This window comes from Rhipicephalus microplus, chromosome X (assembly GCF_043290135.1).
Source record: "Rhipicephalus microplus isolate Deutch F79 chromosome X, USDA_Rmic, whole genome shotgun sequence".
In the NCBI taxonomy this organism is placed as follows: Eukaryota; Metazoa; Arthropoda; class Arachnida; order Ixodida; family Ixodidae; genus Rhipicephalus; species Rhipicephalus microplus.
The window spans coordinates 279,174,161-279,198,751 of NC_134710.1; the positions used below are offsets into that span (position 1 = coordinate 279,174,161).

A 24,591-nucleotide genomic window follows, 5' to 3' on the forward strand; every position below is an offset into this window, starting at 1 on the left:
ATCTTCTTTTATGCTTTTTATATAATCTGGTTATTTGACTTTGCCATTTGCACTTCTTTAAGTTACGTTATCAATCATCGTGTTTATATATGATTGCTCTCTCTTTTAACAAGCATTGTAGAAAATTACGTTGTAAGGTACATTGTTGCCTATCTCTCTTGCGGGTATGAGGCAAGATCTTCTAAGCGACAAACCAAAACATAAAAATCAGTTGTCTACTGGAGCCTGTTTCCATCTTCCTTTCTGTTTTGTTCTCTGGCACTCTTTACGATACAAATAATTTCATAATAACAAGAAGTCCTACAACACAATGTCCAAGTCATGAACATTGATAAAAGGTTTTTGATTAATAATTTGATTATATTTTCTTTGTGGCCAAGACGCTTCCAATAACTTTGTTTCACTTATTCCAGGGGAGGCAATTTTGCGTTTGCTTATGGCTCAAAAGATGGTTAGACTACTACACACTGTTAAATACTGTTGCGCATCAGTACGAAGTAAACGGGGGCCGGTGCACGCGTGCTTGCTGATTTCCTCAATTCTGGGCCAATCCCCCTGAGTGGACAAGAGTCATAGTAGAGGCATCCTCATCATCATCATCCGAGGCAGCTAGAAAGAAGACGACGACGCTGAAAGACCCAACCTGTTTTCGTCTTGGTCTTCGTTAAAGCATTGAATCAGCAATATACGGCTTGGGCCATGGCCGTGGCGTGGATAAGACAATGATGGGTGGAAAAGCATAGGCTGCGAGGCAACCAGATGTTCAACCACCAGGACAAGTTCGTCGCGCTGGGGTGCTAAAGGTTAGTCCAATAATGCACCGGCAGAGTCCAGCTAAGGCTACGCCAATGGTACTGCTAGCTATGACTGGAACTACAATGGTGTGGGTTACAGCAACAGTGTTGCAGGCACGACAGTCTCGAATGATCCCTGGTTGGAGCAAGATTCGAGCAGCGGCTTGAAGGCGGAGCCCAGTTCGAGCTTTGGGCGAGGCTCCAGCAGGTTGGCGGTAAAGGTAGTTCCGGTGGTGACCGTTCTGGAGAAGGAGGATGAAGCAGAGCGTGTTTCAAGTCCAACTAAGAAGGACACCTCCTTAAGGACTGCCCGAACGCAGGTTGTCTTAAGTGTGGAAAGGAAGGTCACATAAAGCGTGAGTGTCCCAACGCAGACTCCGCTTCTGTGGGTGGTGGCTGCTTTGGTTGTAGAGGCTGCTTTAAGTTTGGTCTGGAGGGCCACATGAGCCGAGACACAAACACCGTTTCCTCGGGTGGTCGTAGAGGCGGTGAAAGAGGCTGCTTCAAATGTGGCGAGGAGAGCCACATCACTCGGGATAGCCCAACAGCTTCTTGTAATAACAGACCCAAAAGGGGCTCAGTCAACTGTGAATGGGACACTCAAATGAGCCGGGACTACCTGAACCCTGAGCAGGAGTGGTGTTTCAAGGGTTGTTTCAACTGTGGCGAGGAGGGGCATAAAAGTGGCGAGTGCCCCAACCCAGACGATGGCGGCAGACAAGGGAGAGACTGCTCCGAAGACAAGGGTTACCAGTCCCGGTGATTCTTCAATTACCAGCAGAAGGGCCAGACGGCCAATACTGCATGAAAGAGGTTGTGCCTCGCAAGTGCTCCCACAGGAAGCCAATGGAGGCACCCTATGTTTCGCCATCTCTTCTTACGGATGGGGACACGCTCTTCTCGACCATCTCCACCGGCATAAAGTTCGACAAGTACGATGTCATTCCCGTGGATGTTAGTGACCCTCAGTTCCGGATGTCAACCAACTTCAATGAAATGAGCCTGTAGGAACTCCTGCTGCAGAACTTGCGGCGCGAAGTATGTCAAGCCGATGCCCGCACAGAACAAGTACGCCATCAATAATTCTTTGGCCGGCCGGCACTTGATGGCCTGCGCACACATACTAGATCTGGAAAGATGGCGGCATTCGTGCTTCTTATTTTGGACGCGCTGCTGAGTGACACTGTAAATGAGAACGCGTCCTACCAGCCCGTGCAGAGTGCGATGGTGGTGGTCCTGTGGCCAAACGACGAGTTGGCCATCCAGGTTGCCCAGCGTGCAGACATGTATGCCTAAGAGTCTATCCTCAAGACTGCGCTTGTGTACGGAGGAACGCCGGTGCAGCACCAGCGGGCCATCCAGCGCCAAGGCTGCCCCTTTCTGATGACCACCACCGCTCGTAATTCAACACCGTAATAATGGGCAAGAACACTCTAAATCCTTGATGAATAATTACATATTTCGCTGATATCGTTATCAATTATATTGTTCATAATATTGGTAATATCGTCAATATCGTAATTCGTATTGTTATTGTAAGTATAGGTGTGTTTAACATCGTTATATGTAATTAAGCAATTAAATATTTATTATCCCTATTTGTTGGTAATTTATTTTTACCTCATCGCCAAGTAGCATTACAAATGGGGGTGAGTTGTTAATGAAAAAAATGTTAATGAACAAAAAGCAGTGAATACTGCTAGACCGTAAAAATATATGTCCTATAGATACAATGTCTGCCAATACACCTTATGATAGACTTTAGATAATACACCACAGAACCTAATTATACAATATTGGTTATTGTAACAAAAAGGCCTAATAAAAGGTCGCTAATAGCAACAATGTCATTGTAAAGCCTGTTTAATTCTTTTATGGATGAGGTGAAACTGAATTGAAGAAAATTTTTGCGTTGCATAAAGGGAAGCCCAATTGTGATGGTTTTCTGAAGTCCTCCACTACGGCGTTTCTCATAGTCATATGATGTTTTGGACGTTAAACCTTACATATCAATCAATCAATCAATCAATTACTTTGTGATGCTGGTGAATGTGACAGGATATGTGCTGTGGGCGAAGAAGTTATTGGTCATGCAAGCAGGGATGATTGTATACTTCGTAAAGTAGTGTTACGTAAACAGGGGAATTTTCTATGAGATGTAAGCTAGGGAGTGCAACGAAAGTTTTCGTGGTTGAAATGCTCGTGATTCTGTTATATTTAGACAATATAAAACGGAGTTATTCTCAACAAGATCAAGGGAAGTTACCAGAATATATATATGTTGTCGTTAACATAATTTTGGACTTACTATTCTCGCCCGAAGGGCAAGAATTAAGGCCACAGGCTCAAATGCCAGACGAGGCCTTTTTTTTTCATGTGGCTTTCCGCATGCGTTCGGCTATGTGATGTTTTTTTATAGTTATGCTGGCATAATCAGATTACAGGTATTACTTCCTTATATTAATTTGGTCCTGTTCGTGCAAGACAGTTCGAATATTATCTCCCACTTTCAAATTGTATAGGTTTCTTTGACACGTTTACATTCATGACTCTTTGGCTTAGCTATTGTTATGAATGTGCTATTTGTATAACTCTTATACTGAAGTGTGTAATATTTTTTGCAGACAACATCAGAGGTGTATTGGGTAACATACATATGTTAATAGGACAACACAGCTTGTGGCGGGTGCCACAAGCTATCTCTAAGCGTAAAATTATTTCGAACCCGCCTGCCGCGTCCTTTTTTTTGAACTGCATGAAATACGGCACTGCTCCAATTATACTGTGTTCACTTCGAACAGTTTACTTTAGGAGAAAGCTGCTTTTATATCACAGCCGCTGTCAACCTTCACATTCATTACAAGTGTGGGAATACCGTACGTCTACACATTTCGTACGTCGTGACCAGATACATATTATGTTCTGCGAAAGATAAGTGAAGAATGCCAACTTCTTAAATGGCACTGAGTTTTGATGTCACCAAATAAAGGAAGACAAGAAGGAACTCCTCGGTGTAAAATGATAATTGATATGTTGGCTTTAACGTCCCGAATCTACTATATATATATATATATATATATATATATATATATATATATATATATATATATATATATATATATATATATATATATATATATATATATATATATATATATATATGTATATATATATATATATTTATATATTGTGAAGAAGAAGATGTGCCTGCAGCAAGCAGCATCGCCAACGCCCGGCTCTCTCGGCTCGTGCTTCGGTTCGTTGCTGTGCCGATCGCTGGACGTTTCTTCACGCTGTCTCGTCGCTGTCTTTAACGGCTAATAAACCTCCTCACATTTGGTGGAGGTGCTGTTAATCCCCGTTGCGACACCCTGGAGCTGCGAAGCCACACGCTACCGCCTGTCATGACTGACAACGCCACTACATCGGTGCCTTCGCCCCAGTTCAAATGCCCTGGCCATCCTAGGCTACGGGACACAAAGGTCTTCAGCGGTGCGGATGGGACCGATGTCGAAGACTGGCTCGAGCTCTACGAACTGGTCGCCAACAATAATTGGAATGAAGCGGACAAGCTGGGCCACGTGATATTTCTTCTCACTGGCGTCGCCGAATTGTGGTTTAATAACCACAAATACAACATCCCCACATTGAGCGTCTTCAAGACGTCATGTGCTGAAGTGTTCGGTCGGCCGGCTGTCCGCAAGCAGCGGACAGAACAGCGCTTGCGCATCCACTCTCAGCAGACTGGCGAGACCTTCACCAGCTATATTGAGGACGTCGTCGGCCTTTGTCGACGTGCGAATGACACCATGCCCGAATCTGACAAGGTCAAAAACATCCTGAAGGGCTACGACGAGTTGAAGAAGCAAGGCACTCTGACTCGGCCGCCTCAGCATGGTGGTGAGTCACTGTCCAGTTTCGGCACCCTGTCTGACAATTCACTGTTGCTTCAGCAAGTTCGAGCCTTCGTCCGTGAGGAAGTCACCCGCCAACTTTCCCTAGTGCCCTTCACTCACGAGACCCTCACTCGTCTACCTGCCCCACTTCGCACTGCTATTTCGGAAGAGGTTGCCCAAGCTGTTCCTGTTGCGCACCACGAGCCGCCTCTATCCACCCGTGTTCACTACCAGCGTGTCGCGCAGCCGGTAGGCCCTCCTGCCGCCTATCTGCCAGCCATGAAGCCTGTGGCCGTGCCCCTAACGTATGCAGCGCAGCCTGTGGCTCCTCCTGTCGCCTGTTTGCAAGTGATGCAGCCTGTAGCAGAGCCGTTCACATATGCAGACGCTGTGTGTAGGCTTCCGCAACCACCCTACACCTCGCGCTCACAGCCCGCATACCCGGCTGCTTATACTGCACCTTGGGCGGCACCACCAGTCGCCAATTCTTGGAGGACGCCCGATAACCGACCGATATGCTACGTCTGCTTTACTCCCGGACACGTTGCCCGCTACTGCCGCCGTCGACCTCAGACGTTCGGCGACTATGTCCGATCATCGCCACCCGGCAGCCAACCCTTCGCGCAATACGGGCCGGTCTCGTCACCTTGATATGCCCCTTCCAACGACCCCGACTTCGTGACGCCACGCGCACCCTCTCCTCGTCGGCGATCGCCCTCCCCAATGCGTCGCCGGCCCAGACCTTCTGACCAGGAAAACTAAGCACCGCAGTTCAAGAGGAAAGAACTGCGCCATTTTCGAAATGTCTAAGCACTCGCCCCTCTCCTGCTAACTTGGTCGCAGTAACTGTTGAAGGTTATTATACTTTTGCCCTTGTAGACACTGGCGCCGCTGTTTCTCTTATTGCCGCTAATGTCTGCCGTGTATTACGTAAAGTCACGACGCCGCTTTCGGGACTGTCAATCCACACCGCAAGTGCACAGCAAGTAACGCCTCTCGCGGCCTGCACTGCAAGAGTGTCCATCGAAGGCATTGTTTACATTGTGGAGTTTATTGTCCTCGCTGTCTTTTCGCATGATGTCATCCTCGGATGGGACTTCCTATCCCTCTATAATGCCGCCATCGACTGCGCATGTGCTGAAGTTGAGTTTTCACGCTTTTGTGATGTCCCATTACTTGACGCTCTTCATCAGCCGCCGAAGTTGTTCGTGCATGAAGACACCGATATTCCACCTGAAAATTTCGCCCTTGTTCTAGTTTCATGCAACGCCTACACTGGCGCCACAGTCTTTTTTATGCCTTCCGATATCTTCACGAGTAGTCGAGCTCTGCCGCTGCCTTTCGCAACGACTGACCTTGCCGCCAGAAGAAGCAATGTGTTCATACTCAACCCGCTTTCCACACCTGTCACTTTGCTTGCGGGGGAATTTCTCGGCCGCGTGCAGGATCTCGACCTTTCGTCTTTGGTTGATGTCCCGGATGACTACTGCGACCACCCAAAATTCACTGTCGGCCCTCGAGGAGTCGTCCAAGGATACGTTTTCCAGCGCCATCGCCGACACCCTCACTCCCACCGAACATGCCGACCTGCTTGATCTTCTGCATGAGTTCCGGAATTCCTTCGATGTGTCCCAACCTCAACTAGGCCGTACGTCGCAAGTCAAGCATCATGTTGACCCCGGCCTACACCAGCCACTGCGTCAAAGAACATACCGTGTCTCCACTTAAGAGCGCCGCGTCATCAACGATCAAGTCGAAGATATGCTTCGTAGAGACGTCATTCGACCATCTCACAGTCCCTGGGCGTCTCCAGTCGTCCTGGTGCGTAAGAAAGACGGATCTATCCGATTTTGCGTAGACTATTGTCGTTTGAATAAGATAACTCGCAAGGACGTCTATCCTTTGCCACGCATTGATGACACCATTGACACCCTTCACGGAGCGGAATTCTTTTCGTCGCTAGATTTGCGGTCTGGCAACTGGCAAGTTCCAATGGCTGAAGCCGATTGCCAAAAAAACTGCATTTGTTACACCTGACGGACTATACGAGCTTAACGTCATGCCCTTTGGGCTTTGTAACGCGCCCGCCACATTTGAACGACTTATGGATAATACGCTACGTGGCCTCAAGTGGAATATGTGCCTCCGCTACCTCGATGATGTCGTGGTTTTCTCGCACGACTTTTCTACGCACCTCCTTCGCCTCAGGCACGTTTTGACTTGTCTGACCAACGCTGGCCTGCAGCTTAACCTGAAAAAATGCCACTTCGCTGCACGCGAGCTCGTCATCCTAGGCCACATCGTGTCGAAGCACGGCGTATTACCTGACCCAGCAAAACTTCGAGCAGTCGCAGAATTTCCCAAGTCGACGACCATGAAGGAACTTCGCAGTTTTGTAGGCCTATGCTCATATTTCCGGCGCTTTGTTCGCAATTTTGCATCCATCATGTCACCATTGATCCAGCTTCATCGCGGTGATGTAAACCTCTCCTCCTGGTCCCCTGCATGTGACGTTGCCTTCACTACTCTGCGCCGTCTGCTCACCTCCCCACCTATCCTTCGCCACTTCGACCCGACGGCTCCTACCGAAGTGCACACCGACGCCAGCGGCGTCGGGCTAGGTGCTGTCCTCGCTCAACGAAAACCCGGCTATTCAGAATACGTTGTAGCCTACGCTAGCCGCACTCTGACGAAAGCCGAAACTAATTACAGCGTGACAGAAAAAGAGTGTTTGGCTCTGGTGTGGGCGCTTAGAAAGTTCCGGCCATACTTGTACGGCCGCCCGTTCGATCTAGTAACTGATCACCACGCGCTTTGCTGGCTCTCCACGCTGAAAGACCCTTCTGGCCGCCTTGCGCGATGGATACTCCGCATCCAGGAGTACGACATTCGTGTCGTATACCGCTGTGGACGCAAACACTCTGACGCTGACGCCCTGTCCCGCTCACCTTTGCCACCGGATCCGACGTGCGGAAACACGTGCCTCCAGTCCTTGTCATCGTTAAATCTTGACTCAATTGCCACCAAACAACGTCGTGACCCGTGGATCGCATCTCTTCTCGAATATCTATTCGGTACGGCCAACCTTCCAGTATCTCGATCCCTCCGACGTCAAGCTTTCCATTTTGCCATCCACGATCAACTTCTGCATCGACGCAACTACTCTCCTGATGGCAACCGGTGGCTACTGGTCATTCCACGCACTTTACGACCGCTGGTATGCGCCTCTCTTCACGACAATCCACAATGTGGCCACGCCGGGGTGTTCAAAACATAACAAAGCCTTCGCCATCGCTCTTACTGGCGCGGCATGTACAATTTTGTACGCAAATTTGTGCAGTGCTGTCCTGACTGCCAGCGACGCAAATCAACACCGCTACGTGCGACTGGCGAATTGCAGCCACTTCCGTGCCCTGCCAAGCCATTTGATCGCGTTGGCGTTGACCTCTACGGCCCCCTTCCATTGACACCAGATGGCAATCGGTGGATTATAGTGGCGGTCGACCATCTAACACGCTACGCCGAAACAGCCGCTTTACCGAGCGCCACCGCTCAGGATGTCGCCTCTTTCATTTTACGTCAATTTATCCTTCGACATGGCGCACCTCGAGAGCTCCTTAGTGACAGAGGCCGCGCTTTCCTCTCCAAGGTCGTCGAAGCCCTGCTTTCGGAATGCCACGTCATTCATCGGAAAACGACAGCATACCACCAGCAGACTAATGGGCTAACGGAACGGTTTAACCGCATGCTGGGTGATATGCTCTCAATATACGTGGCATCTAATCATAGCAACTGGGACCGTGTTCTCCCATACGTGACATTCGCATACAATACTGCAATACAAACAACCACGGGATTTTCACCTTTCTTTCTTCTTTATGGACGTGACCCTTCCCATACATTTGATACTCTACTTCCCTACCGTCCTGATGTTTCCGAATGTCCACCTATCTCCGATGCTGCTCGACTAGCCGAAGAGCGCCGCCAGCTCGCCCGTGCGTTCACCTCGGACGAGTAGCAACGCCAGAAAGAAAACCGTTGCACCTCTCTTCCGGATCCCAACTATGCTCCAGGGTCTCTCGTGTGGCTTGCCATCTCATACCAAACTCCGGGACTTTCATCAAAACTTGTCCCTCCGGTACGAGGGGCCTTACACCGTTTTAGAGAAAAACTCTGCGGTTAAATAATTACCTAGTTGAGCCAGTTTCCCGATCGGATGACATGCGCCGGCATGCACGTGACATCGTCCATGTTTCCTGCCTAAAACCGTATCATCAGCCTCTCCCTGAAACTTCTTTGGTCGCCAGGATGGCTCCTTTTTCAGCGGGGGTGATTGTGAAGAAGAAGATGTGCCTGCAGCAAGCAGCATCGCCAACGCCCGGCTCTCTCGGCTCGTGCTTCGGTTCGTTGCTGTGCCGATCGCTGGACGTTTCTTCCCGCTGTCTCGTCGCTGTCTTAATAAACCTCCTCACAATATATATATATATATATATATATATATATATATATATATATATATATATATATATATATATATATATATATTTATATATATATATATATACATATATATATATAATTACTGCGATCCTTCAGTTGAAAGATCATGGCAGGGTGGGAAAAATGTTCGAGAATCTGTACATACAAAGAAATAATGAAAACACAATAAATCTTACGATGTGAGTATACAAGGAGAAAGTTCAAAACGCCTATTTCAATAAATTTTTGAGTAACATAACAGATATTAACGTAACACATAGAATACGGGTTATAGACTAACACAATAGTTACAATAAACAAATGATACGTTGCAATGTATAGTGATGGTTTAGGTGATGCTCTTTTCAAACAATGACAGTTTCTTGTGTAAAACGACATCATTTGTCAGGTTATTCCATTAATTATTATTTCTAAGGAAGAACGAATACTTGTAGCAGTTAATCCGTGAAGATAAAGGAGTTATCGATTTACTATGTCGCTTGCGAGTTGGGTAACCGGAAGAATACTGAAGGATGCCTGCGGTGTCAACATTTAGGTGAAGATTTATTAATTGGTAGAAAAACTTGCCAGCAAGTGCGGTTTCTGTCCACAACGGGTTGCAGACCGCTTTTTAGCAATAATTCAGATACGGATGCTCTATCGTAGCAGTTATAAATAAAACGTAAGCTGTTGTTCTGCACTTTTTCTATTTGATTAATATTGCATTTAGTAAATAAATCCCATAATATTACAGCATATTCTAACGTTGAGCGAATGGGTGTTTTATATGCCAACATGCGTACAAACGGGGTAGAATATTTTAAGGGCCGCTTTAGAAGAAAAGAAAGTTTACGTAGACATTTACCTGTAGTTATGTTGGTGTGTTTGTTCCAGTTTAGATCATTAGTTATCCATAATCCAAGGTACTTGTATTCTGTAACTTCTGTAAGATTGACGCTATTTGTGCTGCACTGATAACATAAAAGACTTTCTTTTAGTTTTATTTCATATAAACAGTTTTGTTGTAATTAATTGACATTTGCCATTCCTGGCACAAAGAGACGACATTGTTAAGTTGATTATTGAGCCTTATCTGATCTCCAGCAGTTGTTACTTTCGTGTATAACACACAATCATCAGCATAAAGCTTTACACCTACAGAAAGGCCATCCATTATATCATTTATATATAATAGAAATAAAAGAGGTCCAAGGACCCAACCCTGAGGTACGCTGGAATCCACAGGAAGTTTGCTGGAACAGCTGCCATTAAGTGAAACAACTTGTTGCCTGTTTTCAAGATACGCTCGTATTCAAACAATAAGTTTCGGATTTTTCAATATATATTGCAATTTATGAAGTCATTTTTTTATGCGAAACTTTATCAAAGGCCTTTTGGAAGTCCATAAAAATGGCATCTAGCTGTTCACCTTCATTTAGTGCGGTAACAAAATCGTGGATGGTTTCAAGCAGCTGTCTAGTGGTGGAATATCCACGTCTAAATCCATGCTGCACTTTTGTTAGTATTTTGCGTTCATCAAGAAATGTAACAATGTGTTTGTGAATTGTGTGCTCGAGAATTCAGCTAGACGTGGTGGTTAACGAAACTGGTCGATAATTCTTTATTTGAGTTTCATCACCTGCTTTGTGTAGAGGCTTATTCCGGGCAATCTTCCAGTCCTCAGAGAGTACCCCTTCGTTCAAAGACCTAGTATACAACACACACAAATATTTCGCGCACCACTCTGCGTACCGTGTTAAGAAGGCATTCGGTATGTCATCAGGTCCAACAGATTTATTAACATGCAGATTTAGCAATAAATTAAAAATAACCTCTTCAGAAATAGTGACATCTGATATTGGTGGTAGGTTTGCATTGAAAGGTGGGAGATGATTATTATGTTTTGTATAGACGCTGTTGAAATAGTTATTAAAGGCCGTACAGACAGCTTTTTCATCACTCTCTAATTTTCCATCTTGAAGAAATACATCAGTAGAGCACGTGCCCGGAGTGACCTCTTTCCAAAATTTTCTTAGACATCTTTTAATAGATGACAGCAATTTTTCGTTAAAATACTTTTCTTTGTCACGAAAAGATTTTTCTTTGATTTTTTCACGTATATTGCAAATAATTGGTTTTAAATTAGGACTGTTAGCCTTGTTCGACCTTTTTTAACCGTTTCAACTTTCACTTCAGCTGTAACGTCTCTTGTTATCCAGGGATTGTGATTTTCTACTTTCAGTGTAATTATTATTATTATTATTATGTGGGGTTTAACGTCCCAAAACCACCATATGATTATGAGAGACGCCGTAGTGGAGGGCTCCGGAAATTTAGACCACCTGGGGTTCTTTAACGTGCACCCAAATCTGAGTACACGGGCCCACAACATTTCCGCCTCCATCAGAAATGCAGCCGCCGCAGCCGGGATTTGATCCCGCGACCTGCGGGTCAGCAGCCGAGTACCTTAGCCACTAGACCACCGCGGCGGGGCAGTGTAATTAAAGGGATGAACCGGTGCACACGATCTTCAATCATTCTCTTGAAGCAAAGCCACAGTTCTTCAACGCTACGATTACCTGTATTGAAGTGATCATATTCAAAGGCCAGAACATCAATTAAAGACCATCTGCTTTTGAAAAATAGGAAAATTTTTTCACCATGCTCTGCTGACTAAGTGCAACTCCCTTTAGCTCCAGTACCACAGCCTTGTGATCCGATATGCCATTTGTGACGCTACACAACACGCTTTCTTTCATATTGCCCCTTACAAGATATATATCTGGAATAGATTTCGTCCCCTGATCTATTCTGGTAGGGTCGGTGACTATTTGCATCAAATCATAGTGAAACATGATATCGGATATTTGAGTATCCGCAGCTTGACATCGGTCTGATATAAACGTTTCCCAATTCATATTTGGCATATTAAAATCTCCTGCTATGAATAATTTATCATCGGTTTTTACATGACAATGAAGGTAATCCTTAAGCTTTGCGATAACATCAAAGGAAGCATTTGGTTGCCTGTAAACGACACCAATGAGATATTTATTATTGCCAAGGTACACTTTACAGAAGATTCTTTCTATGTCTTGAACGTCTTTACAACACGTGTATTATTCCTAAAACGTATAGCAACGCTCCTTCCCCTACCATCTCAATCCCTACAGAACACTCTGTAATTTTTCGGCACTAACTATCAAAAACATCATCTCGTAGCCATGTCTCAGTTAGTAATGCCATATCTGGTTCATGTGCTAAAAGCCCGCCTTCCAACTTTTCAGCCTAATTACCAATACTACGACAATTTACATCTAACACCACTAAACATCGTTCATCTAGTTTCCCCGAAATTTAATTTGGTTAGATAACTTATATCTTTTATTCTTATTATCATCCCAACAAAAAAACTTTCCATCAATGCTTATTTTATCAAAAACTAACTTCACTTTAGATCCACTTGCACGCTCGCGTGATGAACTTTGCCACAACTTTTTTTTTTGATATCACGAACGCGAGCGGAAAAGTCTTCACTTATCGACAGCTCGGTGCACTTCAGCTTGGAACACCTCTGTAGAATAGCTACCTTGTCTCGGTAATCAAGTATTTTTATTATTACTGGGCCTTCTTTGCCAGTATTGTTTCCCAATCTGCAACATCTTTCTATGCCACTGACATTCACTCCCAGCTTTCCTTAAAATAGGTCCTTTTTTATTATTTTAGTAAGGTCAGCACTCATTTCATTAGCTTCTTCCCCTAGGCCAAAAATAATCACGTTATTTCGTCGACTTATGTTCTCTAACTCGTCAAACTTTTTGACCGCGAATCCAAAGTATTTCTCAAGCTGTGTTGATCTTTGCTTTAAGTCTTTTACATTTGTTTTCAGTTCAATCAAAGTTTTTGTGTGTATTTCGATTGAACTCATACTTTCAGTCAAGTTAGCAACTTCTTTTTTGATTTTTTCTTGTTTTGATAAGACACTGTTCATCATAAAGTCATGTGTTTTTGTCCTGAAAGAAGCTGCTGCAATATTTCTTTATCAGAAGGGCCTGGGTTTGCTTCAATATACCCGCAAACTAACAAATCCACACCAAAAGCACAAATGCATGAAAAAAAGCTAACAAGTCGGCGTGGCGGCAACACTAAAAAGCGGTTATCACTGCGGTAACATTGCGCAGGGAAGTAGGAAGTAACCTGCACCACAAAGAAGAATGGTTTGGTGAGCATTTCGCCCAGAGTGCCACTGTCTGGCCCACTGAAGTTCGACGGAAGTACGTGGCTTCTTATAGCCGTTGAATGGCCCGAGGTTGCTGACGTCACCTATGTTTGCGCATGCGTCGGAGTCGGGACTAAGGAAAGGACGGCTTCCTCGATAAGACAACGGTGACCACGCAGCGGAATCTCGATGTCGTGAAGGTCCTTCCAGTCATGTGATGGTTCTGTCACAACGGATTCATATTCAGCAGCTTCCGTTCTAAAGATGGTCGCCACAACCTGCACCACAAAGAAGAATGGTTTGGTGAGCATTTCGCACAGAGTGCCGCTGCCTGACCCACTGAAGTTCGACGGAGGTACGTGGCTTCGTATAGCTGCTGGAAGGCCCAAGGTTGCTGACGTCACCGGTGTCAGCGCATGCGTCGAAGTCGGGGCTAAGGAAAGGACGGCTTCCTCGATAAGACAACGGTGACCATGCAGCGGAATCTCGATGCCGTGAAGATCTTTCCAGTCATGTGATGGGTCTGTCACAACGGATTCATATTCAGCAACTTCCATTCCGAAGATGGTCGCCACAACCTGCACCACAAAGACGAATGGTTTGGAGAGCATTTTGCCCAGAGTGCCGCTGCCTGGCCCACTATGACAGACACCTTAGTGGAGGGCTCTCGAAATTTTGACAACTTGGGGTTTTCTAATGTGCACCCAAATCTGAGCACAAAAGCCTACAAAATTTTCGCCTCCGTTGTAAATGTCACCGCAACAGCCGGGATTTCATCTCGCGACCTGCGAGTCAGCAGCCGAGTGCCTTAGCCACTAGATCACTGTGGTGGGGCGTGCGTTGTAAATAAATATTGTAAAAATTCTAAGAATAACAAGGAAGAAAATTACCTACAAAGATATTCATTCTTTCTTTAATTTTATGGCTCAGCTGGGAAGTGATGACGTTACCTATTTCGCACTTTTTTTTACTGACTTTTCGGTAGTTGACCAACATACCAAGCAACCTTAGCTGCAAAGGTACGCTGACCACTTGTGTCGGCTCGTTGGTCTAGGGGTATGATTCTCGCTTAGGGTGCGAGAGGTCCCGGGTTCAAATCCCGGACGAGCCCAATTTTTTTTTTATCGGAAGATGAATTGTGACCATTGCTTTGTATTGATCGAACTGTTATTTTGTGAAGTTTCCTCCCTGGCCCTCCAGTTTATTAGTTAACTTCCATGTGTTCACCGGTGTGGCTGGCTCGTAGGTCTGACCATCCATATCAACGAGCTATCGATACTAAAAAAACATGGATGGAATTGTCTGGTTCAAAACACGATGAGCCATTTTATTCATATACGAGGATATATGTTTACATTGGATGTGCGGGCGAAATATTAAAAGGTTTTTTTTTGCTCTATCGTTTGTTTTGGCATCTGCTTCACAAGACAATAAAGAGAGAACGGAATCTACCAGAGCTCACAAATGTTGCCATACAGCTGTTATTTCCTCAAACACTTTGTGTTAGCTTGGTCAACAGGCACAGCTCCATTGCGGGTTGTGGTATAATTATACACAGCATGCTATTATTTGCACATGCCCACGAGAACAATACTCAGGCGTTGCATATAGCAGCACCAGATGCACTTTAGAAGCTGTATCCTATATGATTCATTGTCTACTTTACTACTGCTTCGCACCTGGCCATCTACACAAGTTGGGACGTCTTTAGGTATAGAAAATGAAAATAGCAAAGCCTTCTCCTCGCCTTTTGAAATGAGCCGCGTGTCTCAAAGTTGCAACGTTGTATCGCTAAGAGAAAAATGGCAGGTTACATCACCTCGTCAACATTCTTGTTAAAGGAGGAGCGTTCGGGTGAATCGAAAATACTTAAACTTACTACAGCCTACGGCTCAAAGGAACTCTTAGGTCCTGCATTGTTGCTACTTGTCGAGTGGACCTCGCCTTCGGGATTATTTGGCTTCTTTTAGGCAAGCTGAGGCTGTCAACTCTCATCCGCCATTTTTTCTTGTCCGTGCCATGCCCCTCAGGACGTCACGTCGACGCAGCGCCTATGAGCTATCACACTTACGCTCAACGTCAGCTTGCATTTGTAACGTGGCGCGACCCTAAATTTCACCTGAATTAATGCAACGAAAGTAGTGAACCGAATGGTTCTGACCGAGTAAAACAGAAGATTCTAGGCAAAACACGCTACTGAGATAATGTGTTAGCGCAATCATTAATTAGATATGAAAACGTTTGCCACCATCAGTCAAAAGAACCGAGGTTAGTCTGTAGTATAATTATTTGTTGCGGCAACTGTAGCGACCTAGAGACAGCTTTGAACATTTACTTGTTGCAGCAGCTGTGTGCTCCTGGTATCCTCATACCACACCCCATACAATCTGGTTATTTGCTGCGGCATAGGTATTGTCCGGCTTTCTCTCCAGCAAGACGGTGGTGATTTTTACCTACGCAAGAATGCATATATTACTGTGGCCTGCAACGAGTCATCTTACGGGTGGACACATGGATGGTTTTCCGCGTGAAGTAGTTTCAATATTCGTATGCTTAAAAAGACGGCCGCTCGAAGCGTAAAATCATTTCGAGCCAACGCTTCCTGCATGCTTCGTCTAATGAGTGCATGAAATACGTCCCTGCTGAAATCATTGTGCGCTCACTTCAAACAGTTTGATTTCGAGGAAACGCGCTTATTCTATAGCACTTGCTGCAAACGATTAAGATTCATATTAGGTAAATAAATAAATAAATTAATTAATTAATTAATAACTAAATAAATAAAAATATTAAACAAACTGTGAAGAAAAAGATGCGCCTGCAGCGAGCAGCATCGCCAACGCCCGGCCCTCAGCAGCAGTATCCCTGGGTGGGCCCACCATCCCAGTTTTGCCAGATACGGCTTACGTAACCGCGCTAAGGTTCCGAAATGCTTGCCTGCAATGGGGAAAAGGTAATTTGGATAAATTTAAAGATTTTGAGCATTTGAGCTATTGCTGGAATAAACAGTGGTGTGTATCTCGCCAGTTAGAGGTCACTTATACCAGATTGCACTGTGCAGTTCCACAACTAAATTATTACCTTAATAAAGCTTAGCTCAAGGCGTCACCGCTATGCATTTGGTGCAACGAAATTGAAACAATTGAACATTTCTTTTTATTCTGTCATCGTTATTCTTATCAGAGAAAAAGATATTTAGTAGCCCCATTACAAAAGCTAGGAATACAAGTAAATTTACCAGTAATTTTATCACTTGGCGGAACTTCATTTGGTTACTTCCACAGGGATGTATGCTCCGCTGTGTTTGATTACATCAACGCAACTAAAAGATTACCATGCTAGTGAACCACTACCTTTTCAGATCTTTAGTTTAGAATTCGTAGTTATGTCTTTCAAAAACAAAAGATGGTTTGACCGCTTGCTCAGCACACATTTTTTTTTTGGTAGTATTATTTTAAGCTACTTTTTCAGATTGGCTTCATTTTCAGTTTAGTTTCAATTAAGTATCCTGCCGCCCGGTTCTTGGCCCATCCCCCTTTGTGGGTAAGCGCCATCCATCAAAGGTCATCAGCATCAGCATCAGCATCGGCTCTCTCAGCTCGTGCTTCGGTTCACTGCTGCGCCGGTCTCTGTACGGTTCTACACGCTGTCTCGCCACTGTCCTTAACGACTAATAAACCTCTTCACATTTGGTAGAGAGTGCTGTTTATCCCCGTCGCTACACCCTGCAGCTCCGAAGCCGCACGCTTTCGCCCGTCAAGACTGACAACGCCAACCCATTGGCGCCTTCGCCCTAATTCGTCAACTGCCCTGGCAATCCTAGGCTACGGGACCCGAAGGTCTTCAGCGGTGCGGATGAGACCGACGTGGAAGACTGGTTTGAGCACTATGAACTGGTGAGCGCCAATAATAAGTGTGATGAACCCGACAAGCTAGGCCACGGTATATTTTATCTCACTCAAGTCGCCGAATTGAGGTTTAACACCCACAAACACAACATCTCCACATAGACCGTCTTCAGGACATCATGTGCTGAAACGTTCGGTCGGCCGGCTGTCCTCAAGCAGCGGGCAGAACAGCGCTTGCGCGTCCGCTCTCAGCAGACTGGCGAAAACTTTACCAGCTACACTGAGGACGTCGTCGACCTTTGTCAACGTGTGAATGACACCATGCCCGAATCTTACAAGGTCCAACACATTCTGAAGGGCATCGACGATGGCGCATTTCAAAGGCTCTTGGCTAGGAATCCGAGCACAGTTTCCGAAGTCGTCAGCTTGTGTCAGAGCTACTACGAGTTGAAGAAGCAACACACTCTGACTCGGAAGCCTCAGCATGGTGGTGAGTCACTGTCCAGTTTCGACACCATGCCTGAAAATTCACCGGTGCTTCAGCAAGTCCAAGCCTTCGTCCGTGAGGAAGTCACCCGCGAACTTTCCCTAGAGCTATTTACTCGCGAGACCACCACCCATCTACCTGCCCCGCTTCTCACTGCTATTTCGGAAGAGGTCGCCCCAGCTGTTCCCCTTGCGCACCACGAGCCGCCTCTATCTAGCCGTGTTCACTGGTCGCGTGTCACGCAGCCTGTAGGTGCTCCTGTCGCCTATCCGCCAGCCTTGCAGCCTGCGGCTTTGCCCATAACCTATGCAGCGCAGCCTGTGGCTCCTCCTGTCACCTGTTCGCAAGAGATGCAGCCTGTAGCCGCGCCACTCACATATGCAGACGCTCTGTGTATAAGGCTTCCGCAACCGCCCTACACCACGCGCTCACAGCCTGCACACCCGGCTGGTTATACTGCACCTTGGGCGGCACCACCAGTCGCTAATCTTTGGAGGACGCCCGATAACCGACCGATTTACCACCTGCTTTACTCCTGAACACGTTGCCTGCTACTGCCGCCGTCGACCTCAGACGTTCGGCGACTATACCCGATCATCGCCACCCGGCAGCCAACCCTTCGCCCAATACGGGCCAGTCTAGTCACTTCGCTATGCCCCTACTGACCACCTTGACCTCCAGCCGCAGCACGCACCCTCTCCTCGTCGGCGATCGCCCTCCCCATGCGTCGCCGGCCCGGAGGCTCCGAACAAGAAAACTAAGCACCGCAGTTCAAGAGGCAAAAACTGCGCCATTTTTTAACTGTCTAAGCCCTCGCTCTTCTCCTGCTAACGCGGTCGCAGTAACTGTAGAAGGTTATTGTACTTTCGCCCTTGTGGACACCGCTGCTGATGTTTCTGTTATTGCCGCTAATCTCAGCCGTTTATTACGCAAAGCCACGATACCCTTTTCGGGACAGTCTCTCCACACCGCAAGCGCACAGCAAGTATCGTCTCTCGTAGCCTGCACTGCAAGCGTGTCCATCGAAGGCATTCTTTACATCGTAAAGTTTATTGTCCCCGCTGTCTGTTCGCATGACGTCATCCTCGGGTGGGACCTCCTATCCCAAAATAATGCTGTCATCGACTGCGCATGCGCTGAAGTTGAGTTTTCACCTTTGTGTGATGTCCCATTACTTGACGCTCTTCATCAGCTGTCGAAGTTGCTCGTTCATGAAGATACCGATATTCCACCTGGAAATTTCGGATTTGTTCCCGTTTCATGCAACGCCTACACTGACGCTACAATCCTTTTTATGCCTTCCGATATTTTCTCAAGTCGTCGAGCTCTGCCGCTGCCTTTCGCGACGATTGACGTTGCCACCTGAAGAAGCAATACGTTCCTACTCAATCCACTTTCCACACCTGTCACTTTGCTTGCAGGGAAATGTCTCGGCCGCGTGCAGGATCTTGACTATTCATCTCTGGTTAATGTCCCGGATGACTACTGTGACCACCCAAAAGCACTGTCGGCAGTCGAGGAGTCGTCCGAGGATACGTTTTTCAGCGCCATCTCCGACACCCTCACTCCCACCGAACATGCCGACCTGTATGGTCTTCTGCGTGAGTTTCGGAATGCTTTCTATGTGTCGCAATCTCAACAGGACCACACGTTCAAACATCATGTTGACACTAGCCTTCATCAGCCACTGCGTCAAAGACCATACCGTGTCTCCACTGAAGAGCGCCGCGTCATCAACGATCAAGTCGAAGATATCCTTCGTAGAGACGCATTCGGCCATCTCACAGTCCGTGGACATCTCCTGTCGTCCTGGTGTGCAAGAAAGACGGATATATAAGATTTTGCGTTGACTATCGTTGTTTAGATCAGATAACCCTCTAGCCTTTGCCGCGCATTGATGACGTCATCGACACTCTTCACGAAGCGGAATTCTGGTCGTCGCTAGATTTGCGGTCTGGCTACTGGCAAGTTCCGCTGGCTGAAGCCGATTGCCAAAAAATGCATTTATTACACCTGACGCACTATACGAGTTTAACGTCATGCCCTTTGGGCTTTCTAACTTGCCGGCTACGTTTGAACGACAAATAATAACATGCTACATGGCCTCAAGTGGAATATGTGCCTCTGTTAATTTGACGACGTCGTGGTTTTCTCCCATGACTTTTCTACGCACCTCCTTCGCCTCTGACAGGTTTTAACTTGTCTGACCAACGCTGGCCTGCAGCTTAACCTGAAAAAATGTTGCTTCGCTGCACGCGAGCTCGTCATCACGCCACATCGTGTCCACGCACGGCGTATTACCTGACCCAGTAAAACTTCGAGCAGTCGCAGAATTTTCCAAGCCGACAGCCATGAAGGAACTTCGCAGTTTTGTAGGCCTATGCTCCTATTTCCGGCACTTTTTCACAATTTTGCATCCATCATGTGACCATTAACCCAGCTTCTTCGCGGTGACGTGAACCTCTTATCCTGGTCCCCTGCAAGTGGCGTTGCCTTCACAACTCTGCGCCGTCTGCTCACCTCCCCACCTATTCTACGCCACTTCGACCCGACGGCTCCTCCCGAAGTAAACACTGACGCCAGCGGCGTCGGGCTAGGCGCTGTCCTCGCTCAACGAAAGCCCGACTATTCCGAATACGTTGTAACTTAGGCTAGCCGCACACTGACGAAAGCTGAAACTAATTACTGCGTGACAGAAAGAGTGTTTGGCTCTGGTATGGGTGCTTGGAAAGTTCCGGCTGTACTTATACGGCTGCCCGTTCGATCTAGTAACTGATCACCACGCGCTTTGCTGGCTCTCCATATTCAAAGACCCTTGTTTCCGCCTTGCGCGATGGGCACTCCGCATCCAGGAGTACGTCATTCGCGCCGTATACCGCTGCGGAAGCAAACTCTCTGACGCTGACGCCCTGTCCCGCTCACATTTACCACCAGATGCGACGTGCGGAAACACTTGCCTCCCGACCTTGCCATCACTAAATTTCGACTCGATTCCCACCGAAAAACGGCTTGATCCGTGGATAGCATATCTTCTCGGATATCTATCCGGCACGCAACCTTTCAGTATCTCCATCCCTCCGACGTCAAGCTTTCAATTTCGCCATCCGCGATCAACTTCTTCATCGACGCAACTACGCTCCCGATAGCCGCCGGTGGCTACTGGTCATTCTACGCACTTTACGATCGTAAGTATGCACATCTCTTCATTGTGGCCACCCCGGCGTGGCCACAATGTGGCCACGCCGGGGTGTTCAAAACATATGAACGCCTTCGCAATTGCTATTACTGGCGCGGCATGTACAATTGTGTGCGCAAATTCATGCAGTGCTGTCCTGACTGCCAGCGACGCAAATCAACACCGCGACGTGTGACTGGCGCATTTCAGCCCCTTCCATGCCCTGCCAAGCCATTTGATCACGTCAGCGTTGACCTGTACGGCCCCCTTCCATTGACACCAGATGGAAATCCGTGAATTATAGTGGCGATCGTCCACCTGACACGCTACGCCAAAACAGCCGCTTTGCCGAGCTCTACGGCTCAGGATGTCGCGTCTTTCATTTTACGTCGCTTCATCCTTTGACATGGCGCACCTCGAGAGCACCTTAGTGACAGAGGCCCCGCTTTCCTCGCTGAAGTCGTCGAAACTCTGCTTTCGGAATGTCACGTCATTTATCGGAAAACGACAGCATACCACCCAAAGACTAACGGGCTAACGGTATGGTTTAACCACACGCTGGGTTATATGCTTTCAATGTGTGTGGAATCTGGGACCGTTTCTCCCATACGTCACATTTGCATATAACACTGCAATACAAAGAACCACGGGATTTTCACCTTTCTTTCTTCTTTACGGACGCGAGCCTTCCCATACCATCGATACCCTACTTCTCTACCGTCCTGATGCTTCCGAATGTCCACCTATCTCAGATGCTGCTCGACAAGCCGAAGAGTGCCGCCAGCTCGCCCATACGTTCACGTCGGATAAGCAGCATTGCCAGAAAGAAAACCGTAGCACCACCATTCCAGATCCCAGCTATGCCCCAGGGTTTCTCTTGGGGCTCGCCATCCCATACCGAACTCCGGCACTCTCCTCAAAACTTGTCGCCCGGTACGAGGGGCTTTACACCGTTTCAGAGAAAACTTCTCCGGTTAATTTTCTAATTGAGCCAGTTTCCCGATTGGATGACATGCGCTGGCGTGCACGTGGCATCGTCCATGTTTCCCACCCTGAAGCCGTACCATGAGCCTCTGGCTGAAACTTCTTAGGTCGCCAGGGTGGCTCCTTTTTCAGCGGGGGCGATTGTGAAGAAGAAAGAAATTTATGTAGCGCGAGGCGAAAAAACGGACACAGGAAAGAATAGACTGTGAGGACAGAGCGATACTAGCAACAACATGTTTATTTTCGACCTGTGTTCGTTTTTTCGCTTCGCGCTACATAAATTTCTTTCAAATGTTTCACCAACAAGCCCACATTGCCACTCTTGTGAAGAAAAAGAAGCGCCTGCAGCGAGCAGCATCGCCAGTGCCCGGCTCTCTCGGCCGTGCTTCAGTTCGCTGCTGTGCCGGTCTCTGGACGTTTCTTCACGCTGTCTCGCCGCTGTCCTTAACGACGAATAAACCTCTTAACAAAACATATAAATAAATAATTGCGATGTGTCTGCAAATTTATAGGTCATGGTGGATACGTGGTGTATTGCTACATGCATATTGAAAGCCTCTTGAACAAAGCGGGTGTGTTCCAGACGGAGAGGAGCTGGATCTCTCTCTGCTCGGGCTCTAAGTTGAGCCAGTGAATTGATATATGCTGCAACCGCTGCTGTAGGTATATCGTCATTCACGTAACAATACGTTCTGCAAAATAAAAGAACACCAGCTACTTAAATGACACTGAATTCTACGTCACTGAAAAAAAATCGAAGAAGGCAATGAGAGAGTCGTTGGACAAAAAGAAAGATTGTCGTATTGTGAGGAAGGACCGGTGCCTAAATAAGCCTATTCACTCGTCTTAATTGATGTAACAATATGTTCTGCAATAGAAAAGAGTTGAACGCTAGCTACCTTATGACTTTGAATTCTCTATCACTGAAGAAAAGGAAGAAGAAATGGAGAAAAATTTAACAAAGCCTGTATTTGGGCTAGCGCGTCATCTCACGCAAATGCGCCGCACCTCCACTGCCTATTGCTAGCCTCTTTATATTCTCGGCATCCCGATTTAGGTCTACCTTGGTCGACGAGCCAGCCTAAAGCCAGCCCCGGCCCCGTTCCTTGTGCCCGTTCTTGTTAGGCTGTCTTCGGCATCTCAGTGCATCCTTCCGGGGTGTGCAGCCATGACTTGAGCTCAGCTGACTGATGTCTGTCGCAACTCAACTCAAACTCTGGCAAACTCTGCCCGGTCGGCATCTCTCACTGGTGATAACTTACCCATTGATATTCTCTTGCGCAGTGGTCTCAGCAGCGTTCTGGTCGCTCTGGTCTCAACAAATGACGCTTCTACTCTCATGAAAAATTCAAAAATCTTCTAGGGGGAGCTACTGAAGGTGACCAAACACACCCAACTTATCACTCAAGTGCGACAGTTTGGTCGGGGAGGTATTCTGTGCTGTTCCCCGAACAGGCCTGCGTATCAGATCTGCTAAGTTGCACATCGTTTGCCTCTCTCCCAGGGAGCTCTTTTGTTCCTCTTACTTGGCCTGTGTGAAAGGTTTAGTTCGTAGGGTAGACCAGAGCCTATCTCCACCCGAAATTTTAGAGATGTTTTCTGTAGCAGGCGCGGTAGCAGTTTCTCGGTGTTCACGTAGTGTTGAGTGCAAAAAAAAATCCCGAGATAGTCGGTGATAGTTATTTTTGCTGGTACTATTACACCAACAGAGATCAAAGCATGGCCGCTGATATATCGGGTCGAAGCGTTATCTCCTCGTCGACTGCAGTGCCGTAAAAGCTGGCGTTTTCTGCATAGCATAAAGGATTGCCAATCAGTAGAGCGGTGTCAAATGTGTGGAAGACAACACAACTCTAAAGAATGCACAGCTCAGGAATGGTCTTGCTGTCTCTGCAGCGGCCCTCACCCATCTAATGATGGCACATACCCTGCGAGAGCCAGAAAATCCAGATAATTGAAATAATTGACCAATGCTGTTGTTCAAGACGTGAAGCTATCTCGTGGGTACGCTGTTGCTGCGATCTGTAATAGCCATGTCACGAATAGCCTCGACCGTTGAAAAGTGATAGCCTTGACCGTTGAAAAAACAATGACAAATCTATTGGAGAATCTTTTTGTCACACTGACGGAGTCATTTGCTCAAATAGTAAATGCACAAATCACCCAAGTCCTCATGAATGTTAATAATCCAGATGCAGCCTCTATGCTTTTTTCAGCTAAAGAGGTGAATACAGGATCTCAAGAAACAGGGTCTTCTTAACCCAGCCACATGATAACAACAACTGTTGAAGAGAGATATTCCGCAAGAGCTCGTCCGTCGGACAGCGGCCGTAAAATATTCCCCGTCGAACATTTGTATTGGAGCTCTGATTCGGGTTTGGAGAAATCACAAATAAAATTCGTCTAAAAAAATAAAACGGTGGGCGTCACCTCGAAAACATGGATCTCCAGTCAGTCCTAATGGGAAAAGTAAAAGAAAATATCAGAAAAAATAGCATCAAAAGAGGATTTTTGAAAAATAGCTTATTGCAGAAGGCAGTCAATGCTACCGGTATATTCTCAAAATAGGTGGATGGAGAATCTTGCAGTGGAATCGCCGGTCAATTTTTTCCGCAACTACTGATTTACTTTGCATTTTAATCAATCTTCTCCAGATGTTATAGTGTTACAAGAAACTTGGCTCTTTATAGAGAAAAGCTTTCATCTTGA

At 46.6% G+C, this 24,591-nt stretch overlaps 1 non-coding gene and 1 pseudogene across 1 annotated transcript; both read left to right on the forward strand.

Annotated features, from left to right (window-relative positions):
* The window catches only part of LOC119168315 (uncharacterized), a 75,282-nt pseudogene extending 73,070 nt beyond the window's left edge, over positions 1–2,212 (forward strand).
* Positions 2,213–14,427: 12,215 nt separating this feature from the next.
* On the forward strand, positions 14,428–14,499 carry TRNAP-AGG (transfer RNA proline (anticodon AGG)). Its single transcript has one exon. It is a non-coding gene; the product is annotated as a tRNA-Pro (tRNA).
* Positions 14,500–24,591: the final 10,092 nt, after the last annotated feature.